Here is a 15,303-nt window from a genome sequence, read left to right as displayed (position 1 = left end):
TATATTCAGTTTGCAACCTGATGGAGGTCAGTATAGATGGACTAATAGAGAAAGTCCCACACACTGCTAGAAGGCCACTTATTTTTTCAGAGGTAGATGCAGAAAAAAATATATTCAGTTTGCAACCTGATGGAGGTCTGTATAGATGGATTAATAGAACAAGTCCCACACACAGCTAGAAGCCCAATATTTTTTCAGAGGTAGATGCAGAAAAAAATATATTCAGTTTGCAACCTGATGGAGGTCAGTATAGATGGAGTAATAGAACTAGTCCCACACACAGCTAGAAACCCAATATTTTTTCAGAGGTAGATGCAGAAAAAAATATATTCAGTTTGCAACCTGATGGAGGTCTGTATAGATGGATTAATAGAACAAGTCCCACACACAGCTAGAAGCCCAATATTTTTTCAGAGGTAGATGCAGAAAAAAATATATTCAGTTTGCAACCTGATGGAGGTCAGTATAGATGGACTAATAGAGAAAGTCCCACACACTGCTAGAAGGCCAAATATTTTTTCAGAGCTAGATGCAGATAAAAATTATATTCAATTTGCAACCTGATGGAGGTCAGTATAGATGGACTAATAGAGAAAGTCCCACACACTGCTAGAAGGCCAAATATTTTTTCAGAGCTAGATGCAGATAAAAATTATATTCAATTTGCAACCTGATGGAGGTCAGTATAGATGGACTAATAGAACAAGTCACACACACAGCTAGAAGCCCAAATATTTTTTCAGAGGTACTGTAGATGCAGATAAAAATTATTTTTAATTTGCAACCTGATGGAGGTCAGTATAGATCGACTAATAGAGAAAGTCCCACACACTGCTAGAAGGCCAAATATTTTTTCAGAGCTAGATGCAGATAAAAATTATTTTTAATTTGCAACCTGATGGAGGTCAGTATAGATGGACTAATAGAGAAAGTCCCACACACTGCTAGAAGGCCAAATATTTTTTCAGAGCTAGATGCAGATAAAAATTATATTCAATTTGCAACCTGATGGAGGTCAGTATAGATGGACTAATAGAACAAGTCCCACACAGAGCTAGAAGCCCAATATTTTTTCAGAAGTAGATGCAGAAAAAAATATATTCAGTTTGCAACCTGATGGAGGTCAGTATTGATGGAGTAATAGAACAAGTCCCACACACAGCTAGAAGCCCAATATTTTTTCAGAGGTAGATGCAGATAAAAATTATTTTTAATTTGCAACCTGATGGAGGTCAGTATAGATGGACTAATAGAGAAAGTCCCACACACTGCTAGAAGGCCAAATATTTTTTCAGAGCTAGATGCAGATAAAAATTATATTCAATTTGCAACCTGATGGAGGTCAGAATAGATGGACTAATAGAGAAAGTCCCACACACTGCTAGAAGGCCAAATATTTTTTCAGAGCTAGATGCAGATAAAAATTATATTCAATTTGCAACCTGATGGAGGTCAGTATAGATGGACTAATAGAACAAGTCACACACAGAGCTAGAAGCCCAAATATTTTTTCAGAGGTACTGTAGATGCAGATAAAAATTATTTTTAATTTGCAACCTGATGGAGGTCAGTATAGATGGACTAATAGAGAAAGTCCCACACACTGCTAGAAGGCCAAATATTTTTTCAGAGCTAGATGCAGATAAAAATTATTTTTAATTTGCAACCTGATGGAGGTCAGTATAGATGGACTAATAGAGAAAGTCCCACACACTGCTAGAAGGCCAAATATTTTTTCAGAGCTAGATGCAGATAAAAATTATATTCAATTTGCAACCTGATGGAGGTCAGTATAGATGGACTAATAGAACAAGTCCCACACAGAGCTAGAAGCCCAATATTTTTTCAGAAGTAGATGCAGAAAAAAATATATTCAGTTTGCAACCTGATGGACGTCAGTATTGATGGAGTAATAGAACAAGTCCCACACACAGCTAGAAGCCCAAATATTTTTTCAGAGGTAGATGCAGATAAAAATTATTTTTAATTTGCAACCTGATGGAGGTCAGTATAGATGGACTAATAGAGAAAGTCCCACACACTGCTAGAAGGCCAAATATTTTTTCAGAGCTAGATGCAGATAAAAATTATATTCAATTTGCAACCTGATGGAGGTCAGAATAGATGGACTAATAGAGAAAGTCCCACACACTGCTAGAAGGCCAAATATTTTTTCAGAGCTAGATGCAGATAAAAATTATATTCAATTTGCAACCTGATGGAGGTCAGTATAGATGGACTAATAGAACAAGTCACACACAGAGCTAGAAGCCCAAATATTTTTTCAGAGGTACTGTAGATGCAGATAAAAATTATTTTTAATTTGCAACCTGATGGAGGTCAGTATAGATGGACTAATAGAGAAAGTCCCACACACTGCTAGAAGGCCAAATATTTTTTCAGAGCTAGATGCAGATAAAAATTATTTTTAATTTGCAACCTGATGGAGGTCAGTATAGATGGACTAATACAACAAGTCCCACACACTGCTAGAAGGCCAAATATTTTTTCAGAGCTAGATGCAGATAAAAATTATATTCAATTTGCAACCTGATGGAGGTCTGTTTAGATGGATTAATAGAACATGTCCCACACACAGCTAGAAGCCCAATATTTTTTCAGAGGTAGATGCAGAAAAAAATATATTCAGTTTGCAACCTGATGGAGGTCAGTATAGATGGACTAATACAACAAGTCCCACACACAGCTAGAAGCCCAATATTTTTTCAGAGGTAGATGCAGAAAAAAATATATTCAGTTTGCAACCTGATGGAGGTCAGTATAGATGGAGTAATAGAACAAGTCCCACACACAGCTAGAAGCCCAAATATTTTTTCAGAGGTAGATGCAGATAAAAATTATATTCAATTTGCAACCTGATGGAGGTCAGAATAGATGGACTAATAGAGAAAGTCCCACACACTGCTAGAAGGCCAAATATTTTTTCAGAGCTAGATGCAGATAAAAATTATATTCAATTTGCAACCTGATGGAGGTCAGTATAGATGGACTAATAGAACAAGTCACACACAGAGCTAGAAGCCCAAATATTTTTTCAGAGGTACTGTAGATGCAGATAAAAATTATTTTTAATTTGCAACCTGATGGAGGTCAGTATAGATGGACTAATAGAGAAAGTCCCACACACTGCTAGAAGGCCAAATATTTTTTCAGAGCTAGATGCAGATAAAAATTATTTTTAATTTGCAACCTGATGGAGGTCAGTATAGATGGACTAATACAACAAGTCCCACACACTGCTAGAAGGCCAAATATTTTTTCAGAGCTAGATGCAGATAAAAATTATATTCAATTTGCAACCTGATGGAGGTCTGTTTAGATGGATTAATAGAACATGTCCCACACACAGCTAGAAGCCCAATATTTTTTCAGAGGTAGATGCAGAAAAAAATATATTCAGTTTGCAACCTGATGGAGGTCAGTATAGATGGACTAATACAACAAGTCCCACACACAGCTAGAAGCCCAATATTTTTTCAGAGGTAGATGCAGAAAAAAATATATTCAGTTTGCAACCTGATGGAGGTCAGTATAGATGGAGTAATAGAACAAGTCCCACACACAGCTAGAAGCCCAAATATTTTTTCAGAGGTAGATGCAGATAAAAATTATTTTTAATTTGCAACCTGATGGAGGTCAGTATAGATGGACTAATAGAGAAAGTCCCACACACTGCTAGAAGGCCAAATATTTTTTCAGAGCTAGATGCAGATAAAAATTATATTCAATTTGCAACCTGATGGAGGTCAGTATAGATGGACTAATAGAGAAAGTCCCACACACTGCTAGAAGGCCAAATATTTTTTCAGAGCTAGATGCAGCTAAAAATTATATTCAATTTGCAACCTGATGGAGATCAGTATAGATGGACTAATAGAACAAGTCACACACACAGCTAGAAGCCCAAATATTTTTTCAGAGGTACTGTAGATGCAGATAAAAATTATTTTTAATTTGCAACCTGATGGAGGTCAGTATAGATGGACTAATACAACAAGTCCCACACACAGCTAGAAGCCCAATATTTTTTCAGAGGTAGATGCAGAAAAAAATATATTCAGTTTGCAACCTGATGGAGGTCTGTATAGATGGATTAATAGAACAAGTCCCACACACAGCTAGAAGCCCAATATTTTTTCAGAGGTAGATGCAGAAAAAAATATATTCAGTTTGCAACCTGATGGAGGTCAGTATAGATGGACTAATACAACAAGTCCCACACACAGCTAGAAGCCCAAATATTTTTTCAGAGGTACTGTAGATGCAGATAAAAATTATTTTTAATTTGCAACCTGATGGAGGTCAGTATAGATGGACTAATAGAGAAAGTTCCACACACTGCTAGAAGGCCAAATATTTTTTCAGAGCTAGATGCAGAAAAAAATTATATTCAGTTTGCAACCTGATGGAGGTCAGTATAGATGGACTAATAGAGAAAGTCCCACACACTGCTAGAAGGCCACTTATTTTTTCAGAGGTAGATGCAGAAAAAAATATATTCAGTTTGCAACCTGATGGAGGTCTGTATAGATGGATTAATAGAACAAGTCCCACACACAGCTAGAAGCCCAATATTTTTTCAGAGGTAGATGCAGAAAAAAATATATTCAGTTTGCAACCTGATGGAGGTCAGTATAGATGGAGTAATAGAACTAGTCCCACACACAGCTAGAAGCCCAATATTTTTTCAGAGGTAGATGCAGAAAAAAATATATTCAGTTTGCAACCTGATGGAGGTCTGTATAGATGGATTAATAGAACAAGTCCCACACACAGCTAGAAGCCCAATATTTTTTCAGAGGTAGATGCAGAAAAAAATATATTCAGTTTGCAACCTGATGGAGGTCAGTATAGATGGACTAATAGAGAAAGTCCCACACACTGCTAGAAGGCCAAATATTTTTTCAGAGCTAGATGCAGATAAAAATTATATTCAATTTGCAACCTGATGGAGGTCAGTATAGATGGACTAATAGAGAAAGTCCCACACACTGCTAGAAGGCCAAATATTTTTTCAGAGCTAGATGCAGATAAAAATTATATTCAATTTGCAACCTGATGGAGGTCAGTATAGATGGACTAATAGAACAAGTCACACACACAGCTAGAAGCCCAAATATTTTTTCAGAGGTACTGTAGATGCAGATAAAAATTATTTTTAATTTGCAACCTGATGGAGGTCAGTATAGATCGACTAATAGAGAAAGTCCCACACACTGCTAGAAGGCCAAATATTTTTTCAGAGCTAGATGCAGATAAAAATTATTTTTAATTTGCAACCTGATGGAGGTCAGTATAGATGGACTAATAGAGAAAGTCCCACACACTGCTAGAAGGCCAAATATTTTTTCAGAGCTAGATGCAGATAAAAATTATATTCAATTTGCAACCTGATGGAGGTCAGTATAGATGGACTAATAGAACAAGTCCCACACAGAGCTAGAAGCCCAATATTTTTTCAGAAGTAGATGCAGAAAAAAATATATTCAGTTTGCAACCTGATGGAGGTCAGTATTGATGGAGTAATAGAACAAGTCCCACACACAGCTAGAAGCCCAATATTTTTTCAGAGGTAGATGCAGATAAAAATTATTTTTAATTTGCAACCTGATGGAGGTCAGTATAGATGGACTAATAGAGAAAGTCCCACACACTGCTAGAAGGCCAAATATTTTTTCAGAGCTAGATGCAGATAAAAATTATATTCAATTTGCAACCTGATGGAGGTCAGAATAGATGGACTAATAGAGAAAGTCCCACACACTGCTAGAAGGCCAAATATTTTTTCAGAGCTAGATGCAGATAAAAATTATATTCAATTTGCAACCTGATGGAGGTCAGTATAGATGGACTAATAGAACAAGTCACACACAGAGCTAGAAGCCCAAATATTTTTTCAGAGGTACTGTAGATGCAGATAAAAATTATTTTTAATTTGCAACCTGATGGAGGTCAGTATAGATGGACTAATAGAGAAAGTCCCACACACTGCTAGAAGGCCAAATATTTTTTCAGAGCTAGATGCAGATAAAAATTATTTTTAATTTGCAACCTGATGGAGGTCAGTATAGATGGACTAATAGAGAAAGTCCCACACACTGCTAGAAGGCCAAATATTTTTTCAGAGCTAGATGCAGATAAAAATTATATTCAATTTGCAACCTGATGGAGGTCAGTATAGATGGACTAATAGAACAAGTCCCACACAGAGCTAGAAGCCCAATATTTTTTCAGAAGTAGATGCAGAAAAAAATATATTCAGTTTGCAACCTGATGGACGTCAGTATTGATGGAGTAATAGAACAAGTCCCACACACAGCTAGAAGCCCAAATATTTTTTCAGAGGTAGATGCAGATAAAAATTATTTTTAATTTGCAACCTGATGGAGGTCAGTATAGATGGACTAATAGAGAAAGTCCCACACACTGCTAGAAGGCCAAATATTTTTTCAGAGCTAGATGCAGATAAAAATTATATTCAATTTGCAACCTGATGGAGGTCAGAATAGATGGACTAATAGAGAAAGTCCCACACACTGCTAGAAGGCCAAATATTTTTTCAGAGCTAGATGCAGATAAAAATTATATTCAATTTGCAACCTGATGGAGGTCAGTATAGATGGACTAATAGAACAAGTCACACACAGAGCTAGAAGCCCAAATATTTTTTCAGAGGTACTGTAGATGCAGATAAAAATTATTTTTAATTTGCAACCTGATGGAGGTCAGTATAGATGGACTAATAGAGAAAGTCCCACACACTGCTAGAAGGCCAAATATTTTTTCAGAGCTAGATGCAGATAAAAATTATTTTTAATTTGCAACCTGATGGAGGTCAGTATAGATGGACTAATACAACAAGTCCCACACACTGCTAGAAGGCCAAATATTTTTTCAGAGCTAGATGCAGATAAAAATTATATTCAATTTGCAACCTGATGGAGGTCTGTTTAGATGGATTAATAGAACATGTCCCACACACAGCTAGAAGCCCAATATTTTTTCAGAGGTAGATGCAGAAAAAAATATATTCAGTTTGCAACCTGATGGAGGTCAGTATAGATGGACTAATACAACAAGTCCCACACACAGCTAGAAGCCCAATATTTTTTCAGAGGTAGATGCAGAAAAAAATATATTCAGTTTGCAACCTGATGGAGGTCAGTATAGATGGAGTAATAGAACAAGTCCCACACACAGCTAGAAGCCCAAATATTTTTTCAGAGGTAGATGCAGATAAAAATTATATTCAATTTGCAACCTGATGGAGGTCAGAATAGATGGACTAATAGAGAAAGTCCCACACACTGCTAGAAGGCCAAATATTTTTTCAGAGCTAGATGCAGATAAAAATTATATTCAATTTGCAACCTGATGGAGGTCAGTATAGATGGACTAATAGAACAAGTCACACACAGAGCTAGAAGCCCAAATATTTTTTCAGAGGTACTGTAGATGCAGATAAAAATTATTTTTAATTTGCAACCTGATGGAGGTCAGTATAGATGGACTAATAGAGAAAGTCCCACACACTGCTAGAAGGCCAAATATTTTTTCAGAGCTAGATGCAGATAAAAATTATTTTTAATTTGCAACCTGATGGAGGTCAGTATAGATGGACTAATACAACAAGTCCCACACACTGCTAGAAGGCCAAATATTTTTTCAGAGCTAGATGCAGATAAAAATTATATTCAATTTGCAACCTGATGGAGGTCTGTTTAGATGGATTAATAGAACATGTCCCACACACAGCTAGAAGCCCAATATTTTTTCAGAGGTAGATGCAGAAAAAAATATATTCAGTTTGCAACCTGATGGAGGTCAGTATAGATGGACTAATACAACAAGTCCCACACACAGCTAGAAGCCCAATATTTTTTCAGAGGTAGATGCAGAAAAAAATATATTCAGTTTGCAACCTGATGGAGGTCAGTATAGATGGAGTAATAGAACAAGTCCCACACACAGCTAGAAGCCCAAATATTTTTTCAGAGGTAGATGCAGATAAAAATTATTTTTAATTTGCAACCTGATGGAGGTCAGTATAGATGGACTAATAGAGAAAGTCCCACACACTGCTAGAAGGCCAAATATTTTTTCAGAGCTAGATGCAGATAAAAATTATATTCAATTTGCAACCTGATGGAGGTCAGTATAGATGGACTAATAGAGAAAGTCCCACACACTGCTAGAAGGCCAAATATTTTTTCAGAGCTAGATGCAGCTAAAAATTATATTCAATTTGCAACCTGATGGAGATCAGTATAGATGGACTAATAGAACAAGTCACACACACAGCTAGAAGCCCAAATATTTTTTCAGAGGTACTGTAGATGCAGATAAAAATTATTTTTAATTTGCAACCTGATGGAGGTCAGTATAGATGGACTAATACAACAAGTCCCACACACAGCTAGAAGCCCAATATTTTTTCAGAGGTAGATGCAGAAAAAAATATATTCAGTTTGCAACCTGATGGAGGTCTGTTTAGATGGATTAATAGAACATGTCCCACACACAGCTAGAAGCCCAATATTTTTTCAGAGGTAGATGCAGAAAAAAATATATTCAGTTTGCAACCTGATGGAGGTCAGTATAGATGGACTAATACAACAAGTCCCACACACAGCTAGAAGCCCAATATTTTTTCAGAGGTAGATGCAGAAAAAAATATATTCAGTTTGCAACCTGATGGAGGTCTGTATAGATGGATTAATAGAACAAGTCCCACACACAGCTAGAAGCCCAATATTTTTTCAGAGGTAGATGCAGAAAAAAATATATTCAGTTTGCAACCTGATGGAGGTCAGTATAGATGGACTAGTACAACAAGTCCCACATACAGCTAGAAGCCCAATATTTTTTCAGAGCTAGATGCAGAAAAAAATTATATTCAATTTGCAACCTGATGGAGGTCAGTATAGATGGACTAATAGAATGATGCTATGCCCAAAAGATTTTACTTCACTAGGTGCAGTAAAATAATTGGTATTCTATACACAGGTGGTATATCTTGCAACACAGATAGGCTACTCCACTGACTAACACACTCTGCAATAGGCCAAAAAGGATTAGCTTTGCTAGATTCAGCCAAATGCTGTGAAAAAAACTTGCACAGCACTGGCACAGACCTGCCTGGCAAAAACTGATAGGAACTGATGTAACCTAGTCCTGAAAAGGACTCCAATTACAATTAGTCTTTACTCCCACAATCTATCTATTTAAGAGCACAGACCTGCCTGATAAAAGTCGTAGGAAATGCTGTAACCTAGTCCTTAAAAGGACTGCAATCACAACTATTCCATACTCCCAAGCTATCTGTAGATTTGTGCGAAAATTGGCTTGAAATTAACAAAGTATAGCGCACACAGCAACAGCGGTGCCGTCTAACACGCAGCTGCAGCAGTGAGAAAATGGTGGCGACGGGGAAAATGGCTTGGTCTTATAGGGCAAGGACATGTGACATACACTGCCAATGACACATGCCCTTGCTTGTGTGAAAAAAAGCACTTTGCTCCGTGTGTGCGCTGCTGATAGGCTGACAGATTGCACCTCCCCACTGTAAATGCGGGAAAGAGAAAAAAAAAATGGAGATCTTCATTGTTCCTGCAGAGATCCATCCCCTGCCCCTCCCCCCACCCCGCTGTACACTCAAACTGCGTATTAACATTAATTTTCATCATTACTGAGAAAAAATCCAGTTATGATTTTGGTGCACGAACAGTTATCGAACATAACCTCGAACAGCCGAATTTTTCTCAAATTGTTCGTGTTCGCCGAACGGCTCGAACACCGCCCAAAACAGCTCAAATTTGAGATTGGTGAACAGTTCGAGTAGAACAACGCTCATCTCTAATGTAGAGTCCATCCGTTCACCTTTTCTGCGTCGCACAAAGACACGGTGGTTGGAACCAAAGATCTCAAATTTTGACTCATCAGACCAAAGCACAGATTTCCACTGGTCTAATGTCCATTCCTTGTGTTCTTTAGCTAGTCCTTAGCAGTGGTTTCCTAGCAGCTTTTTTACCATGAAGGCCTGCTGCACAAAGTCTCCTCTTAACAGTTGTTGAAGAGATGTGTCTGCTGCTAGAACTCTGTGTGGCATTTTCCTGGTCTCTAATCTGAGCTGCTGTTAACCTGCGATTTCTGAGGCTGGTGACTCGGATAAACTTATCCTCAGAAGCAGAGGTGACTCTTGGTCTTCCTTTCCTGGGGCAGTCCTCATGTGAGCCAGTTTCTTTGTAGCGCTTTATGGTTTTTGCAACTGCACTTGGGGACACTTTCAAGGTTTTCCCAATTTTTGGCACTGACTGACCTTCATTTTTTAAAGTAATGATGGCCACTCGTTTTTCTTTACTTAGCTGCTTTTTTCTTGCCATAATACAAATTCTAACAGTTTATTCAGTAGGACTATCAGCTGTGTATCCACCAGACTTCTGCACAACACAACTGATGGTCCCAATCCCTTTTATAAGGCAAGAAATCCCACTTATTAAACCTGACAGGGCACACCTGTGAAGTGAAAACCATTTCCGGTGACTACCTCTTGAAGCTCATCAAGAGAATGCCAAGAGTGTGCAAAGCAGTCATCAAAGCAAAAGGTGGCTACTTTGAAGAACCTAGAATATAAGACATATTTTCAGTTGTTTCACAGTTTTTTGTTAAGTATATAATTCCACATGTGTTACTTCATAGTTTTGATGCCTTCAGTGTGAATGTACAATTTTCATAGTCATGAAAATACAGAAAAATGTTTAAGTGAGAAGGTGTGTCCAAACTTTTGGTCTGTACTGTATATATATATATATATATATATATATATATATATATATATATATATTAGATGCAGTGAGCTGTAGCTTCAAACTTTTTTATATTACTTTTCAAAGTTTTGACAAGACTGAGCTTCATAGAACATTATTTAACCCACAACTTAAAAGTAAGGTTAATAATAATATAACTGTCATTACAAATTCTTCAGTTTTACTCATATTAGTTGATGCAAAAATGAATACACCTCAAATAAAAAACTTCTACATCTAGTATTTTGTCTGGCCTCCATGATTTTAAAGGATAGCAATAAGTCTTCTAGGCATGAAATAAACAAATTGGCGACATATTGCAACTAGTGATGAGCGAGCATGCTCGCTACTGCTCGGTGCTCGCCCGAGCATCTCACTGCTCCAGATGCTTGGCGCTCGCTGAGTATTTCCGGGGTTGCTCGGCGGGAGCTCGGGCCCCCTCCCTGCATGTTTGGCGCTCTTTAGAGCGCCAATGAACATGTAGGGATTGCCTGCCACTCACTGTAATGCCGCAGTCATGTTGGTTGTGGCATTACAGTGATTGTATGGCCGCACAGCGTCATCAGGTCTATATCAGACCTGGCGCTGCTGTGCTCGTCACAGTCACTCCAGAATCAGGCAGAGTAGGGAGAGGTGCTGCTGCGTCAGGGAGAGATTTGCTTGTGTATTAGGTAGTGTAGGGAGAAAAACTGTACATTACACATATCCATCTAAACAAACAGTCCTTTTGAGGACTAACTAATCCGTCAGCAGAGATATGAGGCATTCAGGGTGTATAGGCATGCAGGGTATATAGCAGACTGCAGTGCATATAGCACAGGAGGCTCCATTCCAATTCTGCCTTCTGCTGCTGTTAGATATTTCTGTACAAAGGCCCAGGTCTCAGGGGCCAGGAATACTTTTTTTTGGATCTTAATCCTCATTATTTGCTTAAAAAGCAATCCAGAGAACACCGTTTTTCTGCGCCATTTGCTTGTTGGCACTGCAGAATACAGCCAGGTCCTTGCCATATTACAGCGCTAGAAATCCAGCTATTTAAAAGTGTGTTTTCTCCGTCACACAGATCACATATACGTTTTCAGAAAATACTGCCATTTTTGGCCTCCATTCCAATTTTTTTTCACTGTGTCAGCGAAATTTTTGACACCAGTTTGCTGTTCAAACTACTTACCTACAGGCCAGGTATTTAAAACTCTGTTTTCTCCATCAGACGGATCACATATACGTTGTCAGAAAATACTGCCATTTCTGGCCTCCATTAAAAATTTCCTTTAGTGTGTCAGTGAAGCAATTCACACCAGTTTGCTGTTCAAACTAGTAACCTACAGGCCAGGTATTTAAAACTCTGTTTTCTCCGTCACACGGATCACATATACATTGTCAGAAAATACTGCCATTTCTGGCCTCCATTAAAAATTTCTTTAAGTGTGTCAGTGAAGCAATTCACACCAGTTTGCTGTTCAAACTAGTTACCTACAGGCCAGGTATTTAAAACTCTGTTTTCTCCGTCACACGGATCACATATACGTTGTCAGAAAATACTGCCATTTCTGGCCTCCATTAAAAATTTCCTTCAGTGTGTCAGTGAAGCAATTCACACCAGTTTGCTATTCAAACTACTTACCTACAGGCCAGGTATTTAAAACTCTGTTTTCACCGTCACACGGATCACATATAAGTTCGCTCCAAACTCAGTCAATTGTAGTGAGCGTGGAAGATACTGTCCTCCCTTTAAAATGGGCAAGGCACGTGGCAAGGGACAGGAAACTGGACGTGATGGTGATGGTGCATGCAGAGGCCGAGGACAAGGCCGTGGGCAAGCCGAAATTGTGCCACAACAAACACCCACATCTTCTCGCCCGACCTTCCTGTCCCAATTCCTAGGGGACCTCAGTACACCACTATTGAACCCAGAGCAGTGTCAAAAGGTTGTTAGTTGGATAGCGAATAATGCTTCCAGTCACTTAGCCACCACCACCACCCTGTCTTCCACACGGTCAAGTCTCAGTAGCCGTGAGTCTGGACTGCATATTTCTCACCCTGATCCTCCTTCCTCCCACCATGCCAAGTGCCCGGAGACAACTGATCCCACACTTGGACACTCTGAAGAGCTGTTCACTTTTCCATTTATAGATTCGGGCCTCTCGCCCGATCCACTTGAAGCGGGGCAAGAGGAGATCGCATGTAGCGATGCCCAAATATTTGAGCAGCCACGGTCACATGAAGGCGACGTTGGGAAAGTGTCACAAGAGGTGGACGATGATGAGACACAGTAGCCAGAAAGTCAGGAGGAGGACCAGGGTGCAGAAGTGGAAGACGAGGTGGTGGATGATATAGTAACTGACCCAACCTGGCAGGAGGGTAGGCAGAGCGAGGACAGCAGCACACAGGGGGAGGGAGGCAGAGCACCCCAACAGGCAGGAAGAAGCAGTGTGGTGGCCGCAGACAGAAGGCAGGCAACCATTCCCCATAACACCAACACAAAGGAAGTTGCCAGTACAACTGCTAGGTCTTCCCGAGTCTGGTTGCTTTTTAAAGACTCTGCCAATAACCCCAAAAAGGCCATTTGCACCACCTGCCAGGCCAGCATCAGCAGGGGTGGCAAAACGACCAGCCTGATCACCACCAGCATGATCAGGCACATGGCAGCAAAGCACCCGACTTTGTGGGCCAAACCCCAGGGTCCAGGAACAGTGTCTGCAGGTGGCACCATTGCTTCATCCGCTGTTGTGCATGCAAGCTAATCCCCTGTCCATGGTGCATGCGAAGATGCCTCCTGCCCTGCCCCTGTCGTTGCACACTCTCAAGTAGCAGCATCAGGAAGCACGTCCATGTCCTTGTCCCAGCGCAGCATTTAGTTGCCCATACCCCAGTCCTTGGAACGCAAGCGTAAATATGCAGCCAACGACTCACAGGCCACACTACTAAATTCTCACATTTCTCGACGGCTTGCACTCGAAATGTTGCCTTTTAGGCTCGTGGAGACGGAAGCATTCCACAACCTGATGGCAGCGGCCGTCCCTCGGTACTCGGTCCCCAGCCGCCAATATTTCTCCCCGTGTGCCATCCCCGCATTACACAAGCACGTGTCCCAAAACATTATCTGTGCTCTCAACAACGCAGTTACCGGGAAAGTCCACCTAACCATGGACACATGGACAAGTGCTTGTGGGCAGGGACGGTACATATGGCTGATGACACACTGGGTTAACATAGTGGAAGCCGGGACCCAGTCAGACCTTGGGACGGAACACGTTCTCCCGACACCAAGGATTGCGGGCCCTAGGTCAATCAGGGTTTCCCCCACGGTCTACAGCTCCTGCACCTCATCCTCCTCAGCCTCCTCCTCCTCTTCAACCTCCATCTCCGAAATGACCACATCAGTCGCAAGCTGGAAGTACTGCAGCACTGCCTCGGCTAATCAGCAACAGGCTGTGCTGAAGCTAATATGCTTTGGTGACAAACCGCACAATGCTGAAGAGTTGTGGACAGCTCTGAAAGAGCAGGCAGATCTGTGGCTCACACCGCTGAACCTACAGCTAGGCATGGTCGTGTGTGACAATGGCCGGAACCTGGTGGTGGCTCGGAGGCGAGCTCACACAGGTACCAAGCCTCGCCCATGTGCTTAACCTCGTGGTTCAGCGGTTTCTCAAATCCTACCCGGAGCTTCCGGATATGCTTGTTAAAGTTCGCCGCTTGTGTGCCCATTTTAGAAAGTCAGCTACAGCTTCCACCGCCCTTGCCGTGTTTCAATAGCGTTTGCAGTTTCTGGCTCACAGACTGGTGTGTGATATCCCCACGCGTTGGAACTCTACACTGCAGATGTTGGGAAGGATTTGTGAGCAGAAGAGGGCAGTTGTTGAGTACCAGCATCAACAAGTCCATCGGTATTCAGTTCAGACTCCACACATAAGACCTCAGGAGTGGACATGGATGTCAGACATATGTACCATCCTCCAAAAGTTTGAGGACTCCACCAAGATGGTGGGCGGCGATGACACCATAATTAGCGTCACCATCCCACTTCTCTGTCTTCTGAAACGCTCTCTGCTCACAATCAAAGAGGATGCATTGCAGGCGGAGCACGATGAGATGGAGCAAGGAACCATTAAGGGTGATTACACACAGCCCAGCCTCATATCATTCCAACGTGGATTGGGTGACAATGAGGAAGAGGAGAAGGAGGTGGAAGGACAGGAGCTAGTTTCATGCCCTATAGACGGTAATACCTGTTACGGGTCCGGGTGGTGGAACCTCTGTGCCGTGGTGCAAGGAGGGACCCAGAGGGGCGTGACTAAGTATCAACTCTGACCGACCCTGGTCGTACGGCAGCTAACGACTCCGTGACCAAGGAAGGACCGAGCCGAGGGACCAGGTGCTACTCTGGGGACGACCTTGTAAGAGAGCAGGTGGCTCCCACGGGTCAGATGACTGGGACTGACCGGTATAGCAGGTAGGCACGACAAGCAGGTAGAAG

The sequence above is a fragment of the Phyllobates terribilis genome, unplaced genomic scaffold (genome assembly GCF_046119375.1).
Source record: "Phyllobates terribilis strain yellow unplaced genomic scaffold, ASM4611937v1 Scaffold_9__5_contigs__length_417890890, whole genome shotgun sequence".
Taxonomy (NCBI): domain Eukaryota; kingdom Metazoa; phylum Chordata; class Amphibia; order Anura; family Dendrobatidae; genus Phyllobates; species Phyllobates terribilis.
This window is presented reverse-complemented; position numbering follows the sequence as displayed.